The sequence below is a fragment of the Cupressus sempervirens genome, chromosome 10 (assembly GCF_028749045.1).
Source record: "Cupressus sempervirens isolate cs-2001-9-10 chromosome 10, ASM2874904v1, whole genome shotgun sequence".
NCBI classification, from domain to species: Eukaryota; Viridiplantae; Streptophyta; class Pinopsida; order Cupressales; family Cupressaceae; genus Cupressus; species Cupressus sempervirens.
Genome location: NC_143127.1, coordinates 557,999,251 through 558,018,799, shown reverse-complemented (window position 1 = coordinate 558,018,799; position 19,549 = coordinate 557,999,251).

Here is a 19,549-nt window from a genome sequence, read left to right as displayed (position 1 = left end):
GGGAGTAAGCACCCACTCTTTGGTAAATTAAAATGATGTGTGTTTATCAATGTGTTTATTTATGTTATTTTCTACTTCTTGCTTTCGTCAAATTAGATGTTTATATTTATATTAATTAGTTGCTTTTAGATTAATTTCCTTAGAGACTTTAGAGTAGAATATAATATTTCCATTAATATTTATGTTACTATTATTTCTTCTATAAATTGTTGTTTTTTATTATTTTTATATATTAATTTTTTTTCTATTTCAAATGTTCCTGTTGCTAGGAAGTGACAATTTCTATCATTGGGATTTATTTGGTTTTCCATAGATTTATTTTCATACATTGTAATTGCATTCATATACCTCATCTCACAACTAGCATTCTTTTATGGCATATTTCCCAGAATCCTTTCACAAGATCATGCCCCCATAATGACATGAATAGACCAAGCTGAAAATCATTATAATTTATGTTAAATCTTTCTCTATTGTTTGCCTTAGTGTTGGCCTATCAATGTCAATGCGGATCTATGGTGCACTATCCTTGAAGTCTGACATCACCTTTATTACTTCTTATTCAATTTCTTTGTTTACTTGGTCATAATTTCCTCCCATGATTTCTTTTTCCATTATCTTCTTCTTTAACTCTCTTATTTCAATTATTTAACCTATCATATAAGTCATCAAGTATTTGTCTAAGAATGTTCATAAAATTTTGATTAAATAATATCATATACCCAATTATTGCATTCTCTAACTTTAAGTTGTGAAAATTATCATAGAAATCATATAATTTGTTTGGCTTGGTGAGTTTGCCTTCATTTATGATCATTTTGTTCATATTCTCAATCTTAGACTTCCACTTCTTCTTTCTCTCACTTGTATAATCTGATTTATCTTTCTCTATTTCAGAATTTGATTGTTCTTATGGAGATGAAATCTATCCTCTCATTTTCTTAAGTGTTTCTCCTTCTTGCTCTTGTGGCCTCTTTTGTTTGCCAATGTAAGTCACAGTCATTCTCTACCTTTTTCTTGGTCCGGTGGCTATTTCTTTTACTCTTTGGCTATGGTGAATCCTCATTTTCTTGTTTTTCCTCAACTAGAGTGACTACAGAGGTACTCCTTTTATATCTTCTATGTGATACTATGGTGGTTGGTTGAACTCTTGTTATACTAACATCATCTTCTGATGCAGTAGGTGCTACTGCTACATAAGGTACAATAGGTGACTATGTTGATGGTAGTGTAAATGTCACTTCCATTAAAGGCTCTCTTTCAATTGCAACTAGTTTGGCAATATTCAAAATATCTAATTATCCACTAACTTTCATTTCCATAGTTGTCCCTACTACCTCTTTAAACTCCTCTATGCTCATTCCTAGTTACTTGAGTAATTCATTAATTTTCTTATCCACTTTCTTCTTGATTTCCTTACTATACAATTTTCCTTTTACATCATTCAATTTTTCTTCATAGGTGCCCCATATGTGATACTTTTCATCTCTCTTTAATTCTAAAATTAGTTTGACATATCCTTTAATCATTTGTTCACTAATTCATAGCCCACAAGGTCAATGAATTTCACCCCAAGATCTACTACCTCCATGCAAGTTAAGTCTGTAGAACCAGAATTAGTATGCAAAGAACATTAACAAATGAAGTAAACATTCACAAACCAAAAACTAAATTCACATATATGCTTAGACTAAGAAAAAAAATAAGAAGTGCAAACCTCACAAGAGAAAACACTCCATGCTTTCTTGATTCTGTAGATGTGTCCTTTTGCTGTGGATGTATGCTCAAGATGCTCAAAAGCTGCTTCAATGGAGATGGGTAATGGCAAATTGGTAGCTTTGTGAGCTCTCAATTTGGCATTATAAGGGTATGATTGATGGCTTTGGTTCTCAAAATAGCATGGTAACTTTAGCTCAAAGATTGTTGATGAAATGGCTTGGGATGGGATTCAATTTATAGGCTAAGGGGTAGAGAGATGGAGGGCTTAGATGCAAGGATGGATGAAGGCTTAAGGAGGGCTAAGATGCACTCAAAGGGGAGCACATGGATTGTGCTTTTTTAGCACCAATGGGAAGGTGACACTTGTCACAAAGAGGATGAGTGTGAGAGGGTAGGGTAAAGGGTTGGTTAAAGTCATGATGAGTGGGGTTGAGTATGTAAGAGGGATGTAAGAGGAATGAGTGTGGAAGAGGGAAGAGTGTGGAAGATGGGTGTAAGAGTCATGAGTGGGCTTGTAAGAGTCTTTTATGTTTTGTAAGAGCACTCACGACTTAGTGGTTGGGTTTTTTGAGGGGAGACTTTGGTTTGGATTAGGAAAGTCTTAAACTTGTTTAAGGAATGTGACAACATTAGGGGGTGGATTAGGCTTAGGTTTAGGATTATATTAGGGATGTTAGAGATGTGCAAGTGGATGGCATTAATGAGGGTGGGTGAGTTAGTGGCTAAGCTTCGTTAGTATGGGTGGATGGGGTGGATTAGGCTAAATGGAGGATTAGAGATAGGTTAGGGGTTTTTGAATTTGAGGATTTCATTTATCAAATAGATTTATTTAATAAATGGGGATTTTTGGAATTATATAGAAGAATAGGATTTAATTGATAAATAATAGATTATTTGATTTATCAATTAGGACTATAGATGATTAATTAAATTAATCAACTAGGGGATGACAAAGGATTAATTAAATAGAAATTTAATTAATAATGCCTTTTTAGATAACTAAATAGGATTACTAAAATAGTGTAATCAAATTTAGGTGTCTACATTTTGCCCCTCTTTGACATAGTGTTGAGACAACACTATTTCAAAGAAGTTTGAATGAAGACGACATGAGGAAGATGTTTTAGCAACAAGGTTGCCCCAGTCTCAGATAAGAAGAGGAGAGACTAGACTTAGATGATGCCCCCTCAAGAAGGCAACGGGGAGAGAAATGAGGCTCGACGACTTCTTGAAAAGTACAAGAAATTGAGGTGAGCTGAGACGCAGGTTGGCGAAGAGAAGGGGCTGAATTAGCTCAAACTCTCACTATGGGAGAATGATAAAGGGAAATCAGAGGCACAATAGTAAAGCAAGCTTAAGACTTTCCAGGATTGGGGGGGGGGGGAGATGGAGGAGCGGAGCACTATAAAAGGAATCCATGGTAGGGAGATGGATGATAGAATGATAAAGCTGATGCAACAAGATTTCAAAGAGTCAGGTTGGCGGAAGATGGGTTTCGAGGATCCCTAGGACTAGGATTGTGGATCTCGAAAGATGAGGCTTGGTGGATTCCTAAAGCTAAGCGTGAGGAGTGATTCAAAGAGATACTGATGCATAAGCTGGGGTAGGAGCGACAGATGTAGGATATGGATGGGGGGGATAATGGAGATGAAGGGAATCCATTAAAGCTTTTTGAGCGGGGGGGATACTTCAAAGAGAAGTACCACCATGTAGTTGAGTACTAGATTTGCTATAAGACTGTTGGTTAATTGCCAGGGTTACCAAGAACATCAAGGCCTTTTTACCAACCGTCCAGAGGACTGACAAACTGACTCAAAACAAACACACAAGGATTGCCCCAGTATCACACATGAATCCCAGAGGAAGCAGTGTGGAAACGACACTAGGTAACCCACAAGCAGAAAAAGAAAACAAGCAAAAGACCTGATCAAGACCTTACGCTCTAATTGCCCCATTCGCAGCATACTATGATATGGAAGATCATGGCAACCTTGAGGAGGGAACAAGGAGATTGCTTGGAAAAGATATTTCAAGACCCAAAAGGGAAGATCCCAAATCAAAAGAAAGTGAAAATCCAAAAGAGAACTATTTTCCAACGAGATGGGTAGGACAAGGTACTAACGGACCAAGATCAGACATGAGGAAAGCTATATCCTGCAAAAATCTATCAGAGAGCACCTAAGCTGATGGATCTGGATGAGTGATGCGTCTGGCAAGCTAAACTAAGAAGGATAACACTTTGGTGATAGGAGATCTAGCTAAAGGATGCATTGGAATATCTAACCAAGGTGTGCGATGTGTGCAAGATGTTGACCAAGGATGAACTAACACGAAAGCCGGATAGATACAATGATACTAAGCTAAAGAGGATGTACAAGCTGACAGACCAAAATATGTTACAAATGTATAAGTTTGTTCATGTTTTGGTTTTTTGTGAGATGGAAATGTTTGTGAAGGATGGGGTGTCTATAATAGTTGATAGGTGGATAGGTAGATGGTTTGTGAAAAGCTTAAGGAAAATGGGATTCTGTGTGTGCATGTGATAGGATACAAGCTAGGATACAAGATCATTTACAAGATGGAATATGGTACAAGCTTTGGACAAGATTTGGATATATACAAGGTATGGTACAAGATTTACAAGTTATAATACAAGCTTTGGTACAAGATTTACAAGCTGTACAGGAGGTATTGACAAGCTCCATCAGATTTTGGATATTTGATTGGAACACCAAGGGAACAAGCAGGTGTTTTATGGGATGGTGGGTGGATGGATGAGGGATAGGATAGTGATAGATAATGGATTAGTCTTTAGCACACAAGGCGCCTGAATTACCAGGTTTTCACCAAGGTACCTATCCAAGGCGCTTGAATTGCCAAGTTTTCACCATTGGACGCTTATTTCTCTTTACTATTTTTTTTTTTTGTATTTTTTCAAAAGCTGGGTATACCAAGGATCTTCAAGCATAAAACTTCTTGAGATGAATGATGTTAGTGGGATCATTCAAGAGTTCTCCTTCTGGTGTAGATAATTGATAGGCTCTGGAGCCAAAGGAGGCAGTAACCACATAGGGACCAAGCCATGTAGGTTCAAACTTGCCTTTCTTTTCTCGATCTGCTTGGACTTTCATATTTTCTTTGAGGACCATGTCACCTGGCTGAAAGTGTCGTGGGAGCACCTTCTTGTTGAAACTCCTTTTGAGACGAGTTTGATAGACTGTGAGATGGTCATAGGCTTGTTGTCTCTTCTCGTCTAAGAGATCTAGCTGGGTGAGTCGAGCTACTCTGTATTCTTCATCTGAGATTTGCCCTTGCAAAGATATGCGTAGTGAGGGAAGTTCAACTTCTATAGGTAATACCGCTTCGGCACCATAGACTAGGGAGTATGGAGTTGTGCCTGTGGATGTACGGAAGGAAGTTCGATAGGCCCATAGAGCCGGGTTTATTTGAAGGTGCCAATCACGGCCGAAATCATTGACAACTTTCTTTAGGATTTTGAGGAGGGTTTTATTAGTTGCCTCTGCTTGGCCGTTACCTTGTGGGAAATATGGGCTAGAAAAGCGGTGATAGATGCAGAGGGAAGTGCATAATTCTTCCATGTTGAGATTTTCAAAATTACCTCCGTGGTTAGTGAAGATGGTGGATGGGATGCTGAAGCGGCAAACAATGTGGTACAAGATGAACTTGGAGACTTGAACTCCTATAGCTAAGACTAGGGGGACTGCTTCCACCCACTTAGTGAAATAGTCTGTAGCTGTTATTATCCATTTATGTCCATCAGATGAGAGAGGTGTGATAGTTCCAACTAGATCAAGGCCCCAACAAGCAAAAGGCCAAGGTGGTGCAATAGGCTGTAGATCCTGTGCTGGAGCGTGCACAAGATTTGCATGCTGCTGACATGGGAGACACTTTCTGACAAAGTCACAAGAGTCTTCTTCAATGGTAGGCCAATAGTAGCCTGCTCTAAGGATTTGTCATGCTCGGACAATACCACTCGTGTGGGCACCGCAAAGTCTGGAATATACTTCTTTTAATGCCATCGCGGCCTCATTTTCATCTAAACATCGAGAGAGAGTATCATGATAACCTCGACGATATAGGGTATTGGCTATTATAACATAGCGGGATGATTTTTGGATGAGGTTCTGGCATTGGGTACGTGTGAGGTGAGGGGATATGATACCATCGTTAAGGTAAGCGTGAATTTCATGGTACCAAGGGGATTGGGGACCAACCAAGATACAAACACGATTTGAATCCTCATTCGCATAGGCAGGTGTGAGGAGCTGCTCAACTAAAAACTCATACTGCGTAGCTTCTTGGGGAATTTCCAAGAGTGAGCCGATAGTGGCCATGGCATCTGCTGCCTTGTTCTGCATTCGAGGCACTTGTGTAAACTGAAGCTTCGTAAAATGCTGGGTCAGCTAATCAACTAGCTCTTTGTAGGGTAATAGCTTTTCATCTTTGGTTTGATATTCATTTAAGACTTGTTTGATGATGAGTTGGGAATCACCAAAGACTTGTAACTCAGTGATATTCCATTCTGCAGCTATCTTTAATCCTGCTACAAGAGCTTCATATTCTGCTATATTGTTGGTGCTAGGGAATTGTAGCTTGAAGGCTTTTGGAATGTAATCTCCTTGAGGTGTAACTAATAATATTCCTGCCCCTGATCCATGAGAGGTGTATGAGCCATCAAAATAAAGCTTCCATGGGGGTTGTTCTTCAATTAGGCAGATATGCTCATCTGGAAATTCTGTGAGCAAAGGATATGCATCTACTAGAGGTGCATCAGCTAGGTGATCTGCTATAGCTTGCCCTTTGATTGCCTTTCTGTCCACATACTGGATGTCAAACTCACTTAGTAGCATAACCCATTTGGCCAAATGGCCTGTAAGTGTTGTTCTGGAGAGCATATACTCGAGAGGGTCAATCTTGGAGACTAGTTGGATGGTATGACTTAGCATGTAGTGGCGAAGCTTTTGAGTTGAGAAAACAACTGCCAAACAAGCTTTTTCCATAGGAGTTTAATTGAGTTTATAACCAACTAGGGTTCTACTGATATAGTAGATGGCTCTCTCTCTGCTATAATCATCATGTTGTGCTAGAAGTGCCCCTAGAGCAGTAGGTGTTGCTGATATATACAAGATCAAGGGACGACCAGGAACTGGTGGAACCAAGATAGGGGGATTGGTGAGATACTGCTTGAGCTGATCGAAGCTGCGCTGACATAAAAGATCCCACTTGAAGTTCTCATTCTTCTTTAGCAAGTGTGAAAATGGTGTACACTTATCTGCAAGTTGGGAGATGAAGCGCCGGACAGATTGAAGTTTTCCTTGAAGAGAGCGAAGCTGTCGCAGTGTCTGGGGAGGGGGCATGTCTAAGATAGCCTTGACCTTTTTGGGGTCAATCTCTATACCCCGTTTAGAAACTATGAAGCCTAGAAGCTTGCCAGATGTGACCCCAAAGACACACTTCTTGGGATTTAGCATGAGATAATATTGGGCCAACCTATCAAAGACTTTTTCCAGGTCAGTAAGATGATCCATGAAGGTGTGAGATTTGACCAGGATATCGTCCACATAATCTTCCAAAATGCTATGGATAAGATCATGGAAAATGGCTGTCATAGCTCTTTGATAGGTAGCCCCAGCATTCTTTAGGCCAAAAGGCATCATGGTGTAGCAAAAAGTTCCCCAAGGGGTGGTGAATGCTATCTTATGCTGGTCCTCTTCTGTAATCTTGATCTGATTATACCCAGAAAATCCATCCATAAGGGACAAAATTTCATGTCCAGCTGTAAGATCTACAATCATATCTATGTTGGGCAAGGGAAAATCATCCTTTGGACAAGCTTTGTTAAGATCTCTAAAATCAGTGCAGATTCTGATGTCACCGGAAGGCTTAGTGACAGGGAACATGTTGGAGATCCATTCTGAGTAGTCAATAGGCAAGATAACCTTAGCAGCTAACATTCTTTCTAGTTCAGCTTTGACTAGTAATGCCACCTTGGGGTGCATTTTTCTAAGCTTTTGTCTGACGGGCTTGATCTTTGGATCGACTGCAAGATGATGAACTACAAGCTTTGGATCAAGTCCTGGCATGTCCTGATATGACCATGCAAATTGGCCAATGTTCTCTCGTAAAACCTCAAAGAGGAGGTCAGCTTGGTCTTGTGATAGGGATGCAGCAATGTGAACAATTCTAGGGATCTCTGAAGAACCAATGTTGACTTCTCTAGTATCCTCTATTAGAATAGAAGACACTCTGGTCGATTATCTTGAGGAGGCAATACTAAATCCTCATGTTATGCTTGTGGCTCTTGATTTTCTTGCTGAGGGGTTCTCTTCGCTGCCTTAGCTAGTCCTAGATTTACCTTAGTTCCAATTTTGGGTGTATCGCAACTAGGTTGGGGATTTTCTCCAAAATACCCCTTGGGATCTAGCTTGTAGATGTAGGCAGAATCTGGCTTTGTCTTCTTATGAGGAGTTTCAGCTCCCATGAATCTTAGAAGCGCTTCCTTTGATGCAAACTCATCAATATGTATGACACTTGGTTGGTCCCAATCTATGAGTTGTGGATGAGCCAGTGGTAGGTCAATGAGATGGATGGATAGTTCTCGGAGAACAGAGTCTCCTAGGAAGATTTGGTCTGGGATATCGTCATAGGCTCTCTTTTCAACTTCCTCAGGAATGTCTTCAATTTCGACAAGGTCGCGGTGGATGTTTGAAAAAGCATGACCGTTCTCATTGGTGCCCCCAGTTGTGGGTATGCCAAAGCCAAGACCAAACTTTACTTCCCAATCATGTGCTTCGATGGGACATTGCATGCCCCTTTCTTCTGGTCCTAGTCCACCTCCTTGATAGTTCCATTTTTCAGTGACAAGCTTATGTTGTTTGGGATACTTCTGGCTGAAGTGATCAAGGTGTGCTTGATTTCTTGGAGGTGCATCCTTATGTAGCCAATTGTTGATATCTGGAGTGAGCTCCTCATGAAGAGGGGTTTTTGAGGACACAAAGGTGGTTGGGCCAAACTGTTTGTATCGAGGAGGTGGAATATCCTTAGCTTTATGATATGTTGGCCATCCATGGGTATGTGGATCAAGTGGGATTGCTCCGACAGCAAATGCATCTGATAGACTATATTCTCCACGTCCTTTGTTGTTGATCTTTACAGTAGATAGGGTGGAGGCAAGGATGGATTCTGCATCATTACAAGCATGGGATGAGCTGGCGATGGCTGTACCGATGTCTATTCTAGGGAAATGGTTTGTATATGAAGCTTCAACCGCATTGCAGTAAGCAAAGGGTTCTGGATCGGCATGGATGGTTACCTCAGTGCCTTGATGCAAAAATTTGATGCACTGATGGTAGGTGGATGGAACGGCCTTCATAGCATGAATCCATGGGCGACCGAGGAGGATGTTAAATGGTAGGTTTAGATCAACAACATGGCAAACTGTCTCTTGAATGACTGGCCCAACCTTGATTGGTAGCAAAATAGTCCCTTCTGTGGTCCTTTCCAAGTTGTCATAAGCTTTGATGGTGATAACCTCACTGATCATATCTGCCTCAGTATACCCAGCATGTTTTATGAATTTTAGGGTGCAAATGTTCAAGGCTGATCCATTATCTATCATTACTCTTTTCACGGAAAAATTGGATACCATGATGGCTATGCGAAGCGGAAGGGTGTGATCTGGCTCAACCGCGGGTATGTCAGTGGGTTTGAAAGATAGGGCACATGAGGATGAAAGGTGTCCAACAAGATTACGAAAATCAGTAGCATTGATATTAGAAGGGACACGGGATTCTATGAGAGCACTATCAAGGATGTCTTTGTACATAGGACTAGTGCGGAGAAGGTCTAAAATGGATATTTGGGCTAGCATGTTCCCAAGGTGTTCCAAGATATTGTATCGGCTTTTTGATGGAGCTGATGGTGTTGATGAAACTGGTGGGCCTGCGATGTTAAATCGCGCTCTTCGAGTGGTGACCGCACACTCATTGTCTGGTCCTCGGATATTGATAACATTGACAGAAGGCTCTTTCTTAGATATACAACCTATAAGGCTACCATAGTCTATATAGGATGAAGTGTGGTCATTGTTCTTCCCATGTTGTTGGTTTGGCTGGCGGTTGTTGGTGTTGTTTTGGATAGGTGCTTTTCTAGGATTTTGGTTGTTGTGTGGAGGAAAAGCATTTTGATAAATCTGTAAGCCTGCATTGGGAGAGGTTTGGGCACCAACAGTGATTGCCTTCCGATCAATGTCTTTCAGTTTCATGCATCTGAGGGTGGTGTGACCGTTTACCCTATGGAACTTGCAATACTCATTGTCCTTGTACCATGCAGCTTTGGATTGGCTTGGATCAATTTGCTGGGTAGGAGGAAATTTGATGAGGTTTTCCTTAGCCAATTTCTCAAAAATAACATCCAATGGCTCACCAAGGGGTGTATAGTTTCTAGGTGCAGGTTGGAATCTGGGCTTTTGCCCTGCAGCTACATTGATGGCATTAGCTTGATTGTTAGACCCTTGAAAGTTGGGTCTTGTATTGTGGTTTTGATAGCTTTGGTTATTTCGTTGTTGGTAATTGGTAGCTTGTTGGTTGTTTGTTTGATATGGTGGGTTAGACTAGTTTTGAGAAGGACCAACGATATTCACATGTCTGGTGTCAGTAACCCCATCTGTTGCAACATGCTTATTTTTGTTCCAATACCTAGACTTGTCATTGGAATGTGATTGATTTTGGTTGGCCTCTTTGTAAATCTTTACCACACCATCTTTGATGAGTCCTTGCTCAAGGATCATTCCTTTCTCTTTGATATCCTTATAGGTCTGCAAACAGTTCATGGTCATGTGGTGAGCCAAGCTGGGATGTGCATTATCAATAAACATTTTCACCACATGGCGTTCTGGCAAGGTGCAGGATATGTGGGTGGTAAGGGTTTGCCATCTTTGCAAGTATTCGGCAAGGCTTTCTCCACCTTTTTGCTTGGTGTGGACAAGATCAACTATTGATAGCTCTGTTTCAACAAGATGGGCATATTGGGCTACAAATGCCTCAGATAATTCAACAAAGTTTTTAATTGTGCCATAGGGGATTCTATAAAACCATTCAAGAGCTGGTCCAGCCAAGCTTTTGGGAAAAAGGCGCAAGAGAAAGACATCATTGTATGCCACGTCCTGGCAATGCATGTAAAATTCTTTGATATGTGTGACAGGGTGTCCTTTTCCTCTGAATTTGTCAAATTTAGGTACCTCAAAGTGTTTGGGAAATGGTGTCGTGGTAATGGCTCTGTCAAATGGGTAAGGACACACATTCTCAAACTTGAATGTCTTTGGATCATTCCCTTCTTGGATGGCTTTCAGAGCTGTCTTCATTTGCTCCCACTCTGAATTGATAGGTGATGGTTGGGGTGCCCCCAATGTAGGAATGCCTTGAGGTAGGTATGTGCTGGATGGGGCCATTGAATATGGATGGTTATGAGGGATTTGCTGATAGGGATTGTACATTGTTTGGGCAGCTGCATGGTGGATGACGGGTTGTTGAGGGGGAGGTGGCGCATATTGTTGCATGTGTTGCGAGGCTTGCTGTTGATATGGGATTTGAGGTTGGGATTGAGGAACATAAGTTGGCTGTGGGATAAATGGATTTCTTTGTGGAGGTAAGGTATAAGGTGGTTGTGAGGCTTGGGAAAAGGATCGGAGGGCTTGTGGGGTTTGACCAATGTATGTGGGTTGTGCCCCCATTTGGGATGGCATTTGCAAATAATTGGTGGTTGGCTGGGGTGGTGGATTACCTCCTAGAAGTGGCATTGAAAAGTAGTTGGTAATTGGAGGTAATGGATTAGTTGGTGGTGGAGGTGGTGGGAATTGAAAGCTTGGGAATGGAACTGATGGGGTTTGATAGCCTTGTGGCTGGATTTGGAAGCTTGGTAGAGTGGTGGTGGGAGCTAGGGTCACTTGGGAGCTTGGTAGAAGATTGGCAGTAGCTTGTGGGTTTTGATAGCTTTGTGGAGTGAAGGTAGTAGCTTGTGGATTTGTGGCTAGTGGTATTGAGCTCCCAAGACCTAATGGAAATGATGGGATTGTGCTTTGGGCTGTGGTGAACAAGTTGGGGGCGATGAAAGGTTGATTACTTGGCCCCATGGGTGGCATCCCTGTTGCATATTGCTGAGGTTGGCCAAAGATGCTAGAACTAATTTGGGAGATGGGTGGATTGGGAAGGCTAGGTTGGGGAGCAGCAGCAATAGTGAAGGGGGTGAATGGTGAGGTGTTTTGGGTAAAGGGGGTTTGGAGCGGAGAGGTATGAACCAAGGATGGAGTGGTGGTGGCTGGGTTGGCTTGCGGCATGGAGATTTCAACTTGGGTGGATGATGGTATGTTTGGGTCTGTTGGGTCATATGGATTGGCTGGAGGCTCTTCTTTTGGAATAAATTGAGGATAATTTGGATCATAAGAGCCTATGGGTGGTGGTAGCTGCCCAAACAACGGGTGCAATGGATCTGATAATGGAGGGGGTCTTCCAAAGTCAAAGGTTCCTACATTGTCCCTTCGAAAATTAGCCATGATTGTCTCTTTGTTTTTGTCTATAATGGCGTTTACCAATACTGCATTTCCTAGTTGGTTCATGAAAGCTTCAATGTCAGTAGGTGATGGCATAGCTGGCTCTGGGTTGAAGGATGGTTGAGTGCTCAAGGGGGGTGAGGCTGTTCGATCCAAATGATAGGGCTCCATTGTTTCTTTCTTCTTGGCTAAGCGAGTGACGGGTGGCATGAAAAATGCTCCTAGGGATGAGATGCAATAATGCTGATGGATGCAAAAGGGGGAAGGCTTTTCTATGCAAATGATTTCCTAGGTTGAGGCAAAGCTATATGAAAAAACCTAAGGAGGATTGGGTTGGGGATTCTAACTTCAAAGATATGTTGTCAAAGTACAAAAGGTCTGCTTTCCTATGTGCAAGCTTGGTGGTGATTGTGTCAACTTAAGGATAGACTGATGATCCTTTAGGAAGAACACGAGATTGACCACTTGCAAATCCCAACCTTTAGCTCAAGGTGATGAGGGATAACAAGTGACAAAGCTAGATTACCCTAGACAAAGCTCTGTCAAAGGGATAACCTTGGTGAGATTGGTGGATTTGGAAGATTTTAGGAATGGCAAACTTTTAGCAAGGTGACAACAATTTTGAAAGCTTAGATGTGCAGATTTTCGATTACTAGCTAGATGGTATGATTCTAAATGAGATGGATGAGCTAATAATGCTTAAGGGGATAACCTAAGATGGCTGGCTTTTCTACAAAGATGACTCTAAAGTGAAGCTTATCCAAGAAGATGGGGAGAAACAAGGGTGTCTAATCATAGAAATCATGCCTAGTTGGTAAGGCATAAGCAGGATTAACTCCTGGATGTTGGCTAAATTTGATGGTGCGCTCTAACCAGGCCTCTTGAAGTGCTTCATCGGTAGCTTTGTCCTCTGCTTTGTGGAGTTTGGAAATTCGTGGGCTTGGTGTTATTGCTTTTCTCTTGGCTGAAAGTTCTTGGTATGCTAGAGATGGCTTGAGTTTGACCTTGTGAAACTTCTGTTTGGGTTTGGGTTGTTCCGACATAAATTCCTGAATCTGCTTGGCTTTGGGAAAAATCTCAGTTGTTTTGCTTCAACTTGTTCAACTTCCAAAATAGGCAGTGACTACGCTAAGTGTGCCCTAAGCTAGGATTGACCAAGTTTGGCAAACATTCATTCAACAAGTAAAAATAAAAACAAGCAATAGATAGGAACACCCAGATAGAAGTTTGTGGTTCTCAGAATGTGGTACTTGCGCCAAGGAGTGTGTATGTTCTACAAATGTTTCGATCAGTCACTCCAAACACATTAACATCCTAGATGGTTTTTTGCAAGGCAGACAATTGGTTTAGCTAGGGAGTCCTCGATATACGCAAGGTACATGAGGCCCAAATCCGTAGATGAGACCAAAAGGATGTCACACAGCCGAGAGGAGCGGTAACCCACTTCTCCTCTTTCACTTCTCAAGGGTATAAAGTTCCTTGAGGCTTAGCCCGAATGACAAAATCTTGATCCCAAGAGAGGTGTCTTTCGATTCACCTCCCGATTCTTATACTCTGTCGAAACGCTGGAGTTGAGGTCATCCAAGGGGTGATGAAATCCCCAAGCAGGCCTCCTAAAAAAGAAATAAGGTTTTGGATCCTAATCTTATGCACCCAAGATGGCCTCGAAATACGACAAGGGGAGAGAAGAATCGGATGACCTTGGGCTAAAAAACACGCTTGTTCTTTTACCAACTGACTCTTATGTGTGCTAATCTAGACTTTGTAAGCACTCATGTTTAAGAGACAATGTTCAATTCCAACTTGAAGCACCAACAAAAGTAAATCGATCGAAGAATGCACACAATAAGAAGAGTTAGGGTCAACAAAAGAAAACTCGCGCGCCCGGAGGCCCTCCACATCAAGTATCGATTAATTTTCTTTAAGGCATTCAAGATTGAGTGTGAGTTTGTTTTAAGCCCAAAAAAAAAAGTGTGTGAGATTCGATTTCAAGCGCGCGCCCGGAGGCTCTCCACGTCAGTTTTTGTTCAATTTTAGTGCCCAAACTTGAAGTGTGATCGATTTAATCTAGAGTTTTGACCATTTCAGAATTTTGATAAAGTTAAAGCAAACGTTCAAACACCAAGTGAGTGAGTTAGATTGTGGAACATTTAACACCTTTTTCAAGTAGACCCATCCCCATAAATGGCGCTGAGATTGCAACCAATGGTTAATATTTGATGGGTGATTAGAAAAGAGGTGAGTCCAAGGAACTACTCAAATTGATTTTTGTAAATTTGTATTTTAACTTAACAAAGTTTCTTAAATGTCCAAAAATCCAACTTTACCTAGATTGCATGTGAAAAAGAGATTTGTAATGGTTAATTGATCCTTGGCATTCAAGATTGGATTTTTTTTGTTTTAAGCATGCATTCCAAAGAAAGTTGATTTTAACCCATGACATTCAAGAGTGTGTTTTTGAGCAACATTCATTCAATGAAAAATGTGTTTAACCATTCAAGTTCATTTTTTTTTTAGCAACATGCATTCAAAGACAAATGGTTAAACATTCAAGTTCATTTTTTAGCAACATGAAAACCTGCAAGAAACATGGTTAGTGGTTCCATATGTGCTCCAACCTGCAATGAGAAAAAGAAAAAAAAAAGCAGAGAACACAGTCTGCCAAAATACGAAGATGCTGAACTACAGAGGCGCCAAAATATGAAGAGGACAAAACAGATTTGCAGCACAAAACCCAGGTGACAAGCAGAGATGTCGATTTTCACAGACGCAGATTTTCGCAGACGTCAATTTTCGCAGACGTGGATTTTTGCGGATGTCAATTTGCGCAGACGTGGATTTTCGCAGATGTCGATTTTCGCAGACGCGGATTTTCGCAGAAGTCAATTTTCACAGACAAAACAGGTTGCAAACGCCAAAATCGCGCCAAAAAAAGCTGAAAAATGCGAAATTTTTTTTTTTTTAGATGGTATTTCTTCTTCCTAAGTGCGTTCTTTAACCTGCAAAAACAAGCAAAATACCCTCACAACACACTCAAACAAAAGCAAACATTAGATGGTTAGAAAAATGACATATAGATGAAAATAGATGATTAAATCACCCATAGTGGGGTCCCACCGGGCGTGCCAAAATGTAGAACCAGAATCAGTATGCAAAGAACATTAACAAATGAAGTAAACATTCACAAACCAAAAACTAAATTCACATATATGCTTAGACTAAGAAAGAAAATAAGAAGTGCAAACCTCACAAGAGAAAACACTCCATGCTTTCTTGATTCTGTAGATGTGTCCTTTTGCTGTGGATGTATGCTCAAGATGCTCAAAAGCTGCTTCAATGGAGATGGGTAATGGAAAATTGGTAGCTTTGTGAGCTCTCAATTTGGCATTATAAGGGTATGATTGATGGCTTTGTTCTCAAAATAGCATGGTAACTTTAGCTCAAAGATTGTTGATGAAATGGCTTGGGATGGGATTCAATTTATAGGCTAAGGGGTAGAGAGATGGAGGGCTTAGATGCAAGGATGGATGAAGGCTTAAGGAGGGCTAAGATGCACTCAAAGGGGAGCACATGGATTGTGCTTGTTTAGCACCAATGGGAAGGTGACACTTGTCACAAGGAGGATGAGTGTGAGAGGGTAGAGTAAAGGGTTGGTTAAAGTCATGATGAGTGGGGTTGAGTATGTAAGAGGGATGTAAGAGGAATGAGTGTGGAAGAGGGAAGAGTGTGGAAGATGGGTGTAAGAGTCATGAGTGGGCTTGTAAGAGTCTTTTATGTTTTGTAAGAGCACTCATGACTTAGTGGTTGGGTTTTTTGAGGGGAGACTTTGGTTTGGATTAGGAAAGTCTTAAACTTGTTTAAGGAATGTGACAACATTAGGGGGTGGATTAGGCTTAGGTTTAGGATTATATTAGGGATGTTAGAGATGTGCAAGTGGATGGCATTAATGAGGGTGGGTGAGTTAGTGGCTAAGCTTGGTTAGTATGGGTGGATGGGGTGGATTAGGCTAAATGGAGGATTAGAGACAGGTTAGGGGTTTTTGAATTTGAGGATTTCATTTATCAAATAGATTTATTTAATAAATGGGGATTTTTGGAATTAGATAGAAGAATAGGATTTAATTGATAAATAATAGATTATTTGATTTATCAATTAGGACTATAGATGATTAATTAAATTAATCAACTAGGGGATGACAAAGGATTAATTAAATAGAAATTTAATTAATAATGCCTTTTTAGATAACTAAATAGGATTACTAAAATAGTGTAATCAAATTTAGGTGTCTACAAAGTCTATTTCAACCATAAATAATAATTCATCTATTTAATTTTCTACAATACAAGGTGGTATTCTAAATATTTGTTTCAGTTATGCCTAAAAGTCCTTCATCATCTTGATATATCATTTGTTATTCTATCAGTGAGTTGCTTCCTAAACTAATAGGTAATCATTTCCATTGTACTCTTATTAGAATCCTATTCATTTCTTGGGAGTCTTCTCATTTCTTGAAAGAATATATGTATCAAAAGTGATTCATATCTAGATGTGGTTATTTTTCTTTTCTTGATTCTATCCAAATTATCAATCAGTCGTTGCTTAGGAAACTGACACATGTTGACTTTCTCTTTTCCTACTATCATCATATAAGTTGCATGCATAAATCCAACATGTATTGAATTTATCCTTGAAATTTAATTCATCTTTTGTAATATGATTTTGTTGATCAACCTAACATCATTTTACTTAATATTATCAACCTTTATGTTTCTATCATCTAATGTTGATTTAGTGTTGGTTTCAACTAACTTTTTTTGACATTTTTCTCATTGACAATGTTACTACCTTCATTTCTCAGTCTAGTAAGTTTATGAATCAAATCATTGGTAATAATAATAAGAATTCATCCTATCCAAAGTATACCCTCATTAATTATTCTTGCTATAATTTTGGTCCATTCATGTTGATCAAATTCTTCAAAGAGCATGTATTTAGTGATATCCAGGTTATCCAAGTGTTCAAGCCCTTATTTGAGGGTCAAATCAATGTTGTATACTAGGTTTGTGTCCTTTAGTATTCTATTTTCTCCAATTAATTCAAATTTGCAATGGATATACATACAAATGTCTTCAACATGCAAAACCTTACTAGGAAATTGTGTAAAAGCTCTAGATGGATCATCCTCAAGTGAAATACGAGGGTGTTTCTTGAATTTATACCTAGGTCTCTCATTAAGATCAAACACTATTTGAATTTATATTCTTTCAAATTTAAAACCTTAAATTATTCTTAAAATATGATTGCCTAGGCAATAAATACCTTTTAAAATCATAAAGTTAGGGCATTTGTGAATTCACTTGCAATCTGCTAAACTCTTCAAATTCATTCTCAAATTTGATTCTTAGGGATCTCCAACTCTTTGCACAATCAAATGGTTTCAATACAATTTATTTCAACCATTAAATCATATTCAATCTGATTATGCATTAATTGCACAAGTATGCAAGACTTAAAAGTTGTTATCCTTTACCAAAGAACTATTTTCCTTGTGTGCACTCACATATCAGCTCCAAATGACATGTGATCTTAACTATAGCTTCTTCTCATTGATATTATAATATAATTAACTTCACAAGTCTTAATTCAATATATCAGGGGTTAAATAATTTTTTGGAGTAGTTTCCCTTTTATTTTTTATGAATTGATGAAGGATGATCCCCTTAATTCCACAACAAAAAATATCAATAGAGGATAATGGTTTCTTATTATCACTACAAATATAGAATTACAAAATTACAATATGAAAACCCACATGGGCACCTTCTTAAAATAGTAATCCATACCAAGTCATTTAAGCCATCATCGTTGGACCTAAAGTTTGGATAGGTAAAATTCTTACCAAAAATCTGTAGTGACTACACCAATATGGGTCCTCTTTTGGAGACCATAACTAGAAAATTATTGAATCGATTGGCTAAGATAACCCCATTCTGGAATCCTCAATTAGTGATCTAAAATAGTGGATGGTACAAGGGTTCATTAGTTGAGGTTTCGCCCCTTTTTGGAGCCATGTAGGCCTTCTTCTTTAGACCTAGGATTAGATGGCCAAAATTCATACCAAAACTCTACAATAACTACATCAATACATAAGATATGACAATGAAACTTATCTAGCATGCTGATATTTCAAAGATGAACCTCCATATATGAGATTAGAACAATCTAAGCACATAATACCAACTTATTAAAACTAGAAATCCCACACAAATAACAACTCTATACAAGAAAAACCCTTATTAAAAATACAAAAACATGAAAATTGGAAATATAAATATTTTTGGGTGATGCAAGATTGCCCTTAGACCCAAGGTAATTTGAGAAGTTACCATGTCACATCTTAGATGGTTAGTGGAAAACCAAGATGGTCAACCTCCTTGTGTTCTAGCCATGATGAATCCTCCATTGGCCTCCTTTTCCATTCGAGTAGATATTTTTCATATGTTTTGGTCCTTGTGCTTCTTCCCACACAACTATCCAATACCTCCTTAATCTCTTGTGTAGCTGAAGTAGACACTGGAATACTCCACTGTGCTATGACAACCTCATTTCCATCAACTGTCACATAATATTTTTTCAAATCTAAAATATTAAACACTATTGAAATGTTTAGTTCAGTAGAAAAATCTACTTCATAAGAATTTCTAAAATCATGTTTTTTCACTATCTTGCATGGTACAAACTTCTTCATTTTGAGCTTATTATATGTACCCAATGAAAATATCTCCTTCCTCAAATGAACCATGACTTCATATATAATATGAAATTCTTTATACCTCCTTTTCACATCAATCTTAACCTTATAGTGTGTGTTTATCTTTGTAATATTCTTCCTCACCTCCTCATGATGTTCTTTAAATATTCAGCAAAATCTTCTACTTCAACACTACTTATTTCCCCTTTATCGAACTACCTCAATTCAAAAGCATTTCTAGGATTTCTTCCATATACAATATGGAATGGTGACTTACCAGTACTCCTATTGATAGAATTTTTGAATGCAAATTATTCTTGTGGTAAAATCAGATCCCAACCTTTTGTCTTATCCTTAAACAAACATAACAACAAATTTCCCAAACTCTTATTCACAACTTCTATTTGTCCACCAGTGTGTGGATGATGTGATGAACTAAGTTTCAAATTTGTCTTCAATTTCTTCCATAATTTATGCCATAAATACCCAAAAAACTTTTTTTCATGCCCTAA